Source organism: Lepidochelys kempii, chromosome 6 (genome assembly GCF_965140265.1).
Source record: "Lepidochelys kempii isolate rLepKem1 chromosome 6, rLepKem1.hap2, whole genome shotgun sequence".
Classification (NCBI taxonomy): Eukaryota; Metazoa; Chordata; order Testudines; family Cheloniidae; genus Lepidochelys; species Lepidochelys kempii.
In genome coordinates, this window is record NC_133261.1 from 18,233,367 (window position 1) to 18,244,059 (window position 10,693).

The 10,693-nt window shown below is 45.6% G+C and overlaps 1 pseudogene; it reads right to left on the bottom strand.

Annotated features, from left to right (window-relative positions):
- Positions 1-6,088: 6,088 nt before the first annotated feature.
- LOC140913574 (up-regulator of cell proliferation-like) lies at positions 6,089-9,349 on the bottom strand (annotated as a pseudogene).
- Positions 9,350-10,693: the final 1,344 nt, after the last annotated feature.

A 10,693-nucleotide genomic window follows, 5' to 3' on the forward strand; every position in this document is an offset into this window, starting at 1 on the left:
CATGCTGTCTGGAGTGGCTCACAACTGTGGGTTAATCTCAGGGCAGACTGTCAGAAAATAGGGCAGAGAGACCAACATGGTGGTGTGTTTTATAATTAGGGTGACCATATTTCCCTATGCTGGATATGAACACCTCGTAAAATTACTCGTGAGTTCACTGGCAATCAATCAGAACTATGCAGTACAAACCTTCAAATTAACATCAAGTTGACTGAGCCTCCATTAAAAAGAAATACTGCCTAGTTGGATTCTTTTTATTTACCTTCTTATCTTGAAGGCTTTAGGGTTCCCATTTAGGGGTGTGTGACACCCCCCCACACACCCTCCCACACCTGCAGGGTGAGGTGACACATGTTAGGGGGCTTATTCCTTCACCCACTTACTTCCCTGGTCCTTCTCACATGAACAGAGAGCAACAATACCCGAAGTCCAAAGGTGCAAACAATTCGATGTTTATTGGGGTGAACTTCCAGCAAGCATGATTCCAGTTTCCTTCCTTACTATCCTCCTTCCCAGCTCTGACACCACAAAGCCTTACACCTGTGTCCCTGTTCCCATTCCTGCCCTTAGCCAAACATGATTCCAACTTCCTTACTCCCATTCCCTGTTCCCATTTCCCCCTTTAGCAAAACATGATTCCAATTTTCTTACCCCCATTCCCTGTTCCCATCTCCCCCTTTAGCAAAACATGATTCCAATTTTCTTACCCCCATTCCCTGTTCCCATCTCACACACCCACATGCCCACCCCCACCCACACCCACACCCCGTCACTTCCTCATTGACTACAGATTATATAGTAAAACTTGAGTTCTGCTTAGCTATACCTTAACCAATCATTTTCCTGAAATTTAACTAACCAATCCTAACATATTGTAACATGATTATGTAACCAATGATATCCCACCACCTCAATTAGTTTACACCCAGCAAAATTAATTATACAGCAGACAGGAACAATCACAGAACCAGACAGAGATTATACAGACAAACAACAGCAAAGTGGGAACTATAATGACAAAACAATACAGAAGTGAGGATTTCACATCCCAGCTATTGATAAGTGAGTTCTTGCCAGACAGGATGCTATCAAACTAAGTTTCCTTTTACATTTTCTAGGCACTTCCCTTTCTCTGGAGGTGATAGGAATACAATCCTGTCCTGATAGTGCCTAACAGCCCAATAGCACCTTATTTCAATGTGACTAGTTTGGAATGTGAGGATGTGACTGTTCGCTTCCCAGCTTATGGCTGCCTCTGCTGCTTAGCCAAAGGCCTTAGCCTAAGAACAGGGCCTCAGACTGTCACAGTAAGAGAAGGCCCTTACACTGGCAGACAGTGGTTTTGATTCTTTCTTTTATACCTCTATCACTAGCCAAGTGATAAGAATACACCTAAATTCTTAGAGTATAGGCCTTTACAGACAGGCCTGAATATCTATATCCTAACACTCAGCAGACTGAAGTGCCTCTTTTCCCATGCACACATGCCCATACACCTCTCTCACATGGGTTTATGTGTGTGTGTGACTGACGGACTCGACCCTTTCCCTGCCTGGTGCTCTTTGCCCTCCATGCCTGGCTGGGCCCCTGGGTCAGACCTGCCTCTCCTGGTACCTGGTTCCACATCTTACCAAGGCAACACATGGATGGGGGCACGCAGGGTCACATGCCTCCCCCCATTTCTACCAGGGCTTATACCAGAATGTGGCATGTGGCCACCAGCAGCCTTTTGGCACTGTGCAGGAGGGAAGGGACAGGAGCTGCTTCCAGCCACAGGGGAGGAGTAGAGGGGAAGTGATGACCTGGCCCTTGTCTTTGCAGACCTCATCTCATCTTGTTCCCCCCACCGTGGCTGGAAGCAGCTTGTCCCTTCCTGCCCACACAGTATCATAAATCAGCTAAGACCTCCATGCTTCTGCTGGCCACCAACATAACCTAGATGCCTTCTGTCCCCCCCGGCTACAGCGTGGGAAGGAAGGGGTTAAGCCTTAAGAATGCACTGTGCACCAGGGCCCAGGTAACCTGATTGCAGAGGCTTCAGAGAACCCCGCCAGAGAGGTCGCTCAGCAGGGGAGGGTGCCTAGGGGACAGAGCAGCCCCACGCTCCCTGGGGGCTGGACCCAGCGCATGGGGTGGGGTGGGCAAAGAGGGTACTAAGCCCCTGTCCGGGGGCTGCGGTGAAGCCTGCAGGGTCAGGTTGGGAACAGGCTGGAAATTGTTTCCCACCCCAGTCCAGAGCTTAGCGGCTTCCCCATGCATGCATTGCCCAGGGCTTTGGCACATGCAGGGCTCGGCTCCTCCTGGCCAGCGTCCCGGGCCGGAGGGTCTTGGGCTTTCCCGGGGTGCTGGCCCAGCCAGAGGCAGTGGGGGAAGGAAGGAGTCTACCGGCCAGACTATTGATAAGTGTAGTATTCCAAACAGGAGCTGGTTCTCCGCACAGCGCTGGCAATGGGATGTGTCCTGCTGGGGGGGGATGGGGTGATAGAGAGGAGCAACAGGACTTGTGGAGGTGAAGGGGCAAAGCAGGGAGAGGACAGTGAGAGGAGGAGCATGTAAAGGGCCGATGGGTGGGCAGCAGAAGTGACCTATAATCAGCCACTGCCTGGTACCTGCCCTCACTCTCTAGCCACTGCAGCTCACAGCACACAGCTAGGGCTGGCCAGAAACGGGACCGGGAGCAGGGCCCTGCTGGTCGAAAGCCGGCTTCCAGCAGGGGCTGCGCTGACAGACCAGCAGGGGGAGCAGCTGGCCCTGCGCACTGCATCTTATCCCTGCCACCAGCTATGGATCCCCACCCCCATCACTGGTCACTGGACCCCCCCCCACCCCCCCCCCGCACTGGTGGGAGGATGGCTCGCGAGCAAGGATCCGGCCAGCAGCAGGACTCATTAGTACTGATGCATGCGGGGAGACTGAAAATATGGGATAGTTTGCCCATTTTTAAGAAAAAGTCAGGACAGCTTAAATATGGGATTGTCCCTTTAAAAACTGGACATCTGGTCACCCTATTTATAATTACATTTCACCAAACCAGCAACAAATATAAATTCCTGGATCACTGGACTAGTCTTACCATGGAGTTACAGACAGTCTCCTTAAGCTCTCCAGCCCATCTCACCACGCAAACAAACTGCACTTAGTGATAATGGTCACATAAACCAAAAATCACACCACATCAGGTTCTTCCCAGTTCCAAGAAACCAGTCACTTCCCCCTCATCAGTTGGTACTCTGGATCTTACACCAAGGACAACACTGGTAGCCAATGCTATAGTTAACTAACTATAGGTTTATTAGCTGAGAAAAATAAATGTGTTATTGAGAGGTTAAAGCAGGTACATTACATTAACAGGTGAGTCAAAGTTTGTGAACCCCAAAGGATAACAGGGATGTAGTAATCTGCCAGTTCAGGGCCACCCAGAATAGCTCTGGGGATCTCCGTCTTCTTGTTTAGTTATTCCACCCTGTTAGAATCCAAACAGTCCAGAGATAAAGGATCTTCCTTTGAATCAGTACTTATAGCTTCTTCTCCACACAACAGTCAGAGACATGTTCTTACTCACACAATGGCCAATTGCTTTGAATTTAGCACTCTTCATTTGCATTCAATGAGCTATTTAATTACACGCTTAGACATAATATAACTGCCTGCCTTTACATTATAATAAGAATAGATACATGAAAAGAATACAAGTAACATTCCATTCGTTTCATGAAGTTCTAACATCTGAATACACTCTTAGATTAACACACACTTTGATCTAGGTCTATTTAATTACCAGGCATGCTTAATGTAAATGTAATGTAATAGTAAACAACAAGATCTAGTTAGGCAAAAACAATGCAATTAACATCTCCTTTGATCTCTATTAACACACTTGTGAATTGGCCTGAATATATACTAATACATTTAACTCCTTTGATAGTCACACACAAGTGAATGGGCCTATGGCTCTGGCCTGGCTTTGTCAGCATCACACCTGCCACCAGGAGTTATGTGAGCCCTTCACACCAGGGTCCTGCATTCTCCCCCCATGCCATGGGCTGTGTGCATGCCCCTATTCTCCCATCGATACATCCCCATTCCCTCTTCCATCCCTCCTCCATGTTGTTTTTTTCTGGGAGATGAGTCATTCAGGTGGCCAACATCTTAAACTCCACTGGGATGCCAGGAGCTTCATTTCTCCCTCATATTCAGTTGACTGATTTCCCCTCAAATCAAAAGGGTTCTGGCCATTGGTGCCCAGGGCACCACCTGAAATTTTGAAATTGATCAGATGAGGCATTTAAAAGCTATCCCATTACAGACAGAGAGACAGACAGAGAAATGGCACCAAGCGGAGTGTAAGGGCATCGCATGCCTGGCCAAAAAGTGACATTTCTAGGCTTTTTTTTAATCCCTTGGAGAGGGCAGCATCCACCACTTCCCTTCCTCGCCCATCCCCCCAGCGTAAATGGAGAAAATTTCTCTCATCAATAGCCAGCAAATCTCAGTACAGATGCACAGGGGCAGCCTCTTCCCCATGGTGGGAACTTAGCGGGGCTAGACAGAAATGTGGAGGGCTGTGCTATATATCTTGTGGGCACACGTACATATTTATTTGTCTAACAATGCACACTTAAATGTCTCTTTTATCCATGTTATCCTCAAAAGGAGAATAAAAATATACACAGATCAGTTTTAAACTTTATCTCTGGCAGCTACCTGGGCCAACATTTATTCACAGAAAATCAATAGGAAAAAAAATTGTACTCAGGATGTTCCTCTCTCAAAACCTCGTCTCACTCTCCTGTAAACCATTTCTCATTTAATTTTCTTTGAAAATTCTTGATCATTTATACACAAAATAAATCAACATCAGTCAAACATGGCATTTTAGAATTTCATTTTATAAAGCTCCTGGTTGGCCTGAACTGGGGCTTATACAGTATCTGGCTAACAAGCAAATGAGATCAGGCAAAAATTGTAGGACAGTAAATAGTCAAATCATCGGCATTTATACATCAGTGAAAGTCAGGGCAGTGAAGCTCAACCTTGGCTGCCACAGCTCACTTAAAGCAATTTTAAAATCACGTTTGGATACAACAGGAATTACTGAAATGTTCATTCACATCTTTATAGACACTTTCATCCAGAAGGATCCATTTGGATGTTACAGACAGAGCTGGGCCAAACCATGCCATGCGAGCAGGGGGGAGGAAACCCAGGCAAGTATTAGCCAAAATGGCAGTATGTGACCTTCTAGCTGGGACCACAGATTTCTTAGCACCACTAACTGCCTTCCCTGGCTTCTCCCCACAGCACCCCCATGCAGAAGGGTAGCAGGCAATCACAGGGCAAATAGCCAATGCACCATGGCTTCTTAGCTTTACTACCCTGGATGAGAGATGTGTGCGGGGCAGTGAGCAGAGCAGAGGGAAAGACCATTCCCAGGGATGGGGTGGGTTTCCCATGGAGCCTTGGTGTCTGTTGGGTTTGTGGGGATTCCCTTTGAAACCTCAGGGTCTTTTGGGGTTGCTGGCTGCATCCCTCCTTTCCCCATTACATTATGCTGCAAACCTCCCTCATTGGTGTTTCTGAAGTACTTTCCCCCTCCCATGTGTTACCCCAGAGAAGGCGAGCATCAGGGCCAGGCTGTTTGGTGTCAGATTAGCCATAAAAGCACAGGATATTGATCCTCTAAGTAGCAGAAGTGGATGGTTCGTATTCGGGGGCTCTTGGAGGGAACACTCATGTGGGAAAGGTTTGCAGGTCACTGGATGGTACCACTGTATCAGCAAAATGCAGTGGTGAGGACAAATTGGGATTTTGGCGATTTGCTCCTTAAGACAGAGGTGCAGAATCTCCACATTTGGGTCTTTCCCTCCTTCTTTAATTTTGCCATACATCGATATGTGATGTGAAATGTGATGGGATGTGAAATGTGAAATAGCATTGTTTCTTTATCTGTTTGGAAGCTGCAACCTGTGTCTGATATTAAAAGAGAATCACCATTACATTTAAGGGAATTAACTTCTGTAATTCTCCATTCACAAAAGAGTTTCTCAGCCTGTTTTTGATTTCAATGTAAAGGCTTCCTTTAGGCTCTTTAGAACAACTCTCTGCAATAAGTTTCATCATAATCTGCTTTGCCATTTACTTTTCCATCAGTGTAACTATTGCACTCTTCTATTAAGGATTTAGCTAAAGCCTCTGTTTTATGCCAGCATTCCTGTGTCAAGAATTCTTTCACACCTGATATTGATAGTGTGTAACCTCTGAACACTTTTAAGTCTAAGTATTCCTTTTTCATTTTGAAATTTTGTGTTTTATAAGCACACAAGCTTTTGGCATCCCGTAACATCTTCCAGACTGCACTGCCCCTATCCGCTAGGTCTCTTCTCAGCTAGAACTCCACATCTTCAAATATGTTGCGTCTCTGTAAAGGAATGAGTGATAATTCTGACAATGTCTCTCTCCACATGTTCTCCAATTCCTTCTCCAGTTCATCATTATTTAATTTACAGTTGCTTTTCCTGCAATGGTTCAGAAGCCCATCCACTTTCTCTTCAATTTTTCTCTTGTACTCTGACAGGACAGAGTCTGTTTTGTGTTGGCCTTTTTTAATATGAATCGCTTCTTGCCACTTGCTGAATGAATAACTCTCCAGTTCATTCCTGAGACTATTGGCACTTCTTCTAAAATCTTCTTTGTACTTTTCTATCAGGTGCAGATTTGCTGCTCCACTTTCAAAATACTGTTGTAAATGATTCAAAATCTTCTCTGCTTCTTGCCTCAGTTTTTCCTGTGCCTCACTCTTTAGTCTGATTGAAAGATTAGGGTCTAGTTTATCTGGTGGCTGATTTTGGATGAAAGTTTCCTTTTCAGATACCCAGAAAGGTATCTCCTTCCGGAAACCCCATTCCCACTCTGCATACTTCACAGACAGCTGGTTATAGGCTTCATCAACAAGGCTGTTTCTAAAGCTGAAAATGAAGTTCTCATGTTTTACAGCATTCCACAGGCTCCTCACCCATTCAAGAAATTGGGGAATGTCCTTGGGAGTTCTCTCTTGTGAACAATCTTTCAGAAATTCAAACAAATATTTCTTTAATTCATAAACCTTTTGACTGTATCCCAAATTCACTGGAGCCATGGGGGAGAGTCCGTGCCACAAAGCAGGAATGTACCAATTGTGTTTTTCCAGATCATAATCCATAATATCAGAAAAATTCATCTCCTTGCATTTCTTTTCCATGTTGGCTGCAACTTTGGTCATTTCATTCAGCTGTTCCAGGAGGTGTTTCCTGTCCCTCATGTTTTGTTCATGTGCAGACACGTCACTGACATTCTGATGCACAAACTGGCAGTTGTTTTTTTTCCCGATTTTCTCCATTCTGAGAAATGCATGGACCACAATTTGCAGAACATCTTTCATTTCAGTGGCATTCTCCATGGCCATGTTAACGATGGTGATGTCACTCAGTCCAGTCACCAGGGTGGCCAGCTCATTGTCATGTTGATAACTATCCTCCAGCTTGGCCATTTCGGGGGCTTTCAAGCCTTCTGTGTCTATCACCAGGATGAAATCACAGCCCAGTTCCTGCTGAAAGTTCCCTGCCACTTTAATGAGTAACATGAAGGCTCCCCGTGTGCATCAGCCACTGCTCACTGCAAACTGCAGGCCGAACATGGTGTTGAGGAGGGTGGATTTCCCAGTGCTCTGTACTCCCAGCACCATCAGAACCAGCATTCTGTACCTTCCCCCCAGCTTGGCATCAAGCTGACTCAGAACATCTGTTACCCACTGCAGTGGGATGTTGGAAATGTCTCCATCAATGATCTCCATGGGAAACCCTTTCAGCATGAGGTCAGCTGCTATGCTTGGGAGATGGGTGAATTGCCTTTGGCTTTCTGCCATTTTACCTTCTTTAACCATTGAGCATTCAGCTTCATAAAACTGCCCCAACTCACGCATGAAATGCTGCACTCCTAAGGAACTGGCAGAGATTAATTTGTCTAACTCTGCAAACATTTTGGGGTCATCTTTTGAGTTTTTGCATTTCTCTTTATATTGATCCCATAGTTTAGAAAGATTCTCCCTAGCAGTGGGATCCAGGCCAAACTTCATCCATTTCAGGAAGTAATGTTTCTCCCTGTGATGTAGGTGTTCTATTCCAGTAATAAATGTAATCAAACCATCAGTAAGGTCATGTTTATTCTGCTGAGCACATAAATCCATTAATTTCTTTTTCAGCTGAGATTTATAGTTCTCCAGTGGGGTGTCTCCTTGCTTTCTCATTCGGCACAGCTCTTTATCCACTTCAGCCAAGTTTCTCCATGTCTCCCCTTGGAGTCTCAGCTTTTCCCTCTTGTACTTTGCCACATCTTTGATTTGTGCAGTGATTTCCTTTGCATATGTGTTTGGGGTCTGACATTCCTTGTTATCCTCATCTACCTGGATGCCTAATTGACGTGCTGTCTCAGCCATGGCTTCTATACTCACTCTCTTGGAAGAAGATTTCATTATGGCTGCTATTGCAGACTGCAGAACTTTTACAAATTGTGCCTTATTTGTGGTACCTCCTTTCCACAGCACATGTGACTTGTTCAGTTTCAGCATCGAGGCTAACTTTTTCAGGAATTCCAGCGTTTGCTTGGCTTTCCCAGCCTGATAATTGAAGATGAAGTAGTATTTAGTGGCTGATCCCTGCAGAGATGATAACAGCGTGCATTCTCTCTCACTGATGCTCTCCGTTAATATGAACACTGCTGAGGAGACCTCTGTTAAAAAGCTGAACTGCAGCCAGTGCAACTCAATGTCTCCCCGCAGGTTTGCAACCACAACAGGCTCTGGGAAAAGATCCAGATTCTCCCTCCCAGCAGGGAAATACCAGGAAATCTCGAGCAGCCCACCTGCGATTTCCCGAGGGATGTTCCCAGACTCCATGTCTCGATGGATGAAGAAATCCTGGTGCTGCTGGGAGGGGCTGAGAACCTCATTGAGGAGGTGGGACTTGGAGAAGCTGCAGCTCCCCATCCGCACAAAGGAAATGGTTGGCATTGACGTGAGCACCAGGCTCTCCTCTCTGAACCCTCTACTCTCTGACAGGGAGTGCGGCCTCCACTTCCTCACCATGTCCCTCATGGCCCACAGCAGTAGGGTGCACTTGGGGGTGTCGAGGGCAGGTAGCAGCAGAGGGAGAGCAAACTGGCACATGGACATTTTGGACAGGATCTCCTGCTGTAGGAAACTGTCTGAGGAAAGCAGAATGGCACAGAGAACATCAAGGGTGTGCACGGAATCACTGGTGTCTGTGTCACTGAGAAAAGTAAAATCTTCAGGAATATCCAGCTCCTCTTTGTCCATAGTTAGTGTTTGATCAGTGGGTACCCTGTGCTCAAGGCTTGTGCTTCTTGCCATCCCATTCAGAGCCATGAGCTTCCTGAGGAAATGCCAAGGTAAATCTCCTGTTGTCTGAGGAGGGCAGTTCTTTAGACTTTCTGGTGTGATTTCCAGGACATCTCTCAGCTTTAGTTTCCTGCTTCTGTATTTCTCCTTTTCTAACTTTGACTCGATGTACTGAAGGGCTTTTGGTCTCTCTGCAGAAAGGTAATACAACATAAACACTTTGATAAACTGAAAATGTTTTCAGGTGGAACTCTTACTTTGGTATTAGGGCCATAATGTGAAGGAATTGCAATTATTAAACAAAAATCATGGAGGTCTGCATGCTCCTTATAAGTGACAACCACTTAGAGGGGTCGTGTAGCTGGAGTACTGAAGCACCATTTATCTGGTGCAACCTTCACAGATTTGACCCAACTGTCACACTCTCAGTCATCCTAACTGAAATGCCACACTTATGGAGAGCTATGGAAATTCTTTCAGACAGGTCATGTATTCAACTAGAAATGTGGTTTTGGTTGGCCTAAAATTATTGCAATTTTGATATGAGAGGTTTCAGCCATTCATAAAATGGCCAGAGAAGAAGGAGGAGGTGGTGCTGCTGTTCCCTCCCCCAGTCCTCCCATAACATGTAGCCCAGTGGATGTGGGAAAGCCAAGTTTGAAATCCTGCTCTGAAACAGGTCCCAAATTAACTTTTCTGAGTCACCAAAAATTTCAAAATATTTTAGATTTGGTTTGACGCAAACTAAATATTGTTTTTTAAAGTTTTTTTTTTGGAACCACCACCAAACCAAACAAACACTTACTCATCCAGCTCTGCTCAGTTGCAATGCAGGCAATCCTTCAGGCAATGCATAAATTCTTCCTTCTTTCCACCTCCCTTGTTTACTACTTCACCTGATGGTGTTCTTGTCACCACTTTTCTTCTCAGTACATCACACTAGGGCAGGAAGTGAGGATGAATATGCAGTCAGCTTACTGGCCCACACTAGCAGCATATTCTACCCAGGAGACAGATCCGCAAATGTTACAAAGGCTGAATGATGACTAGAAATTGTAGCAACCAGCATGGAACTTAGAGGGAGGGTCACAAGTTGCAGGAGGGAAGAGTATGGAGAAAGCACCAGCAGGTCAGTCTGTGTGCACATGGCTCGAATGCTAAGCTCCAAGTGCTGCAGCTCTGTAAATAGTTGCTTGAATGAAGGGCTGGCTTAGTTTAATAAGACTGGATCCTCACAGAGGAAAAGATTGATGGATGATATTGAAGCAAATTGAGAACAAACAGACAAAGGCGTATAATTTA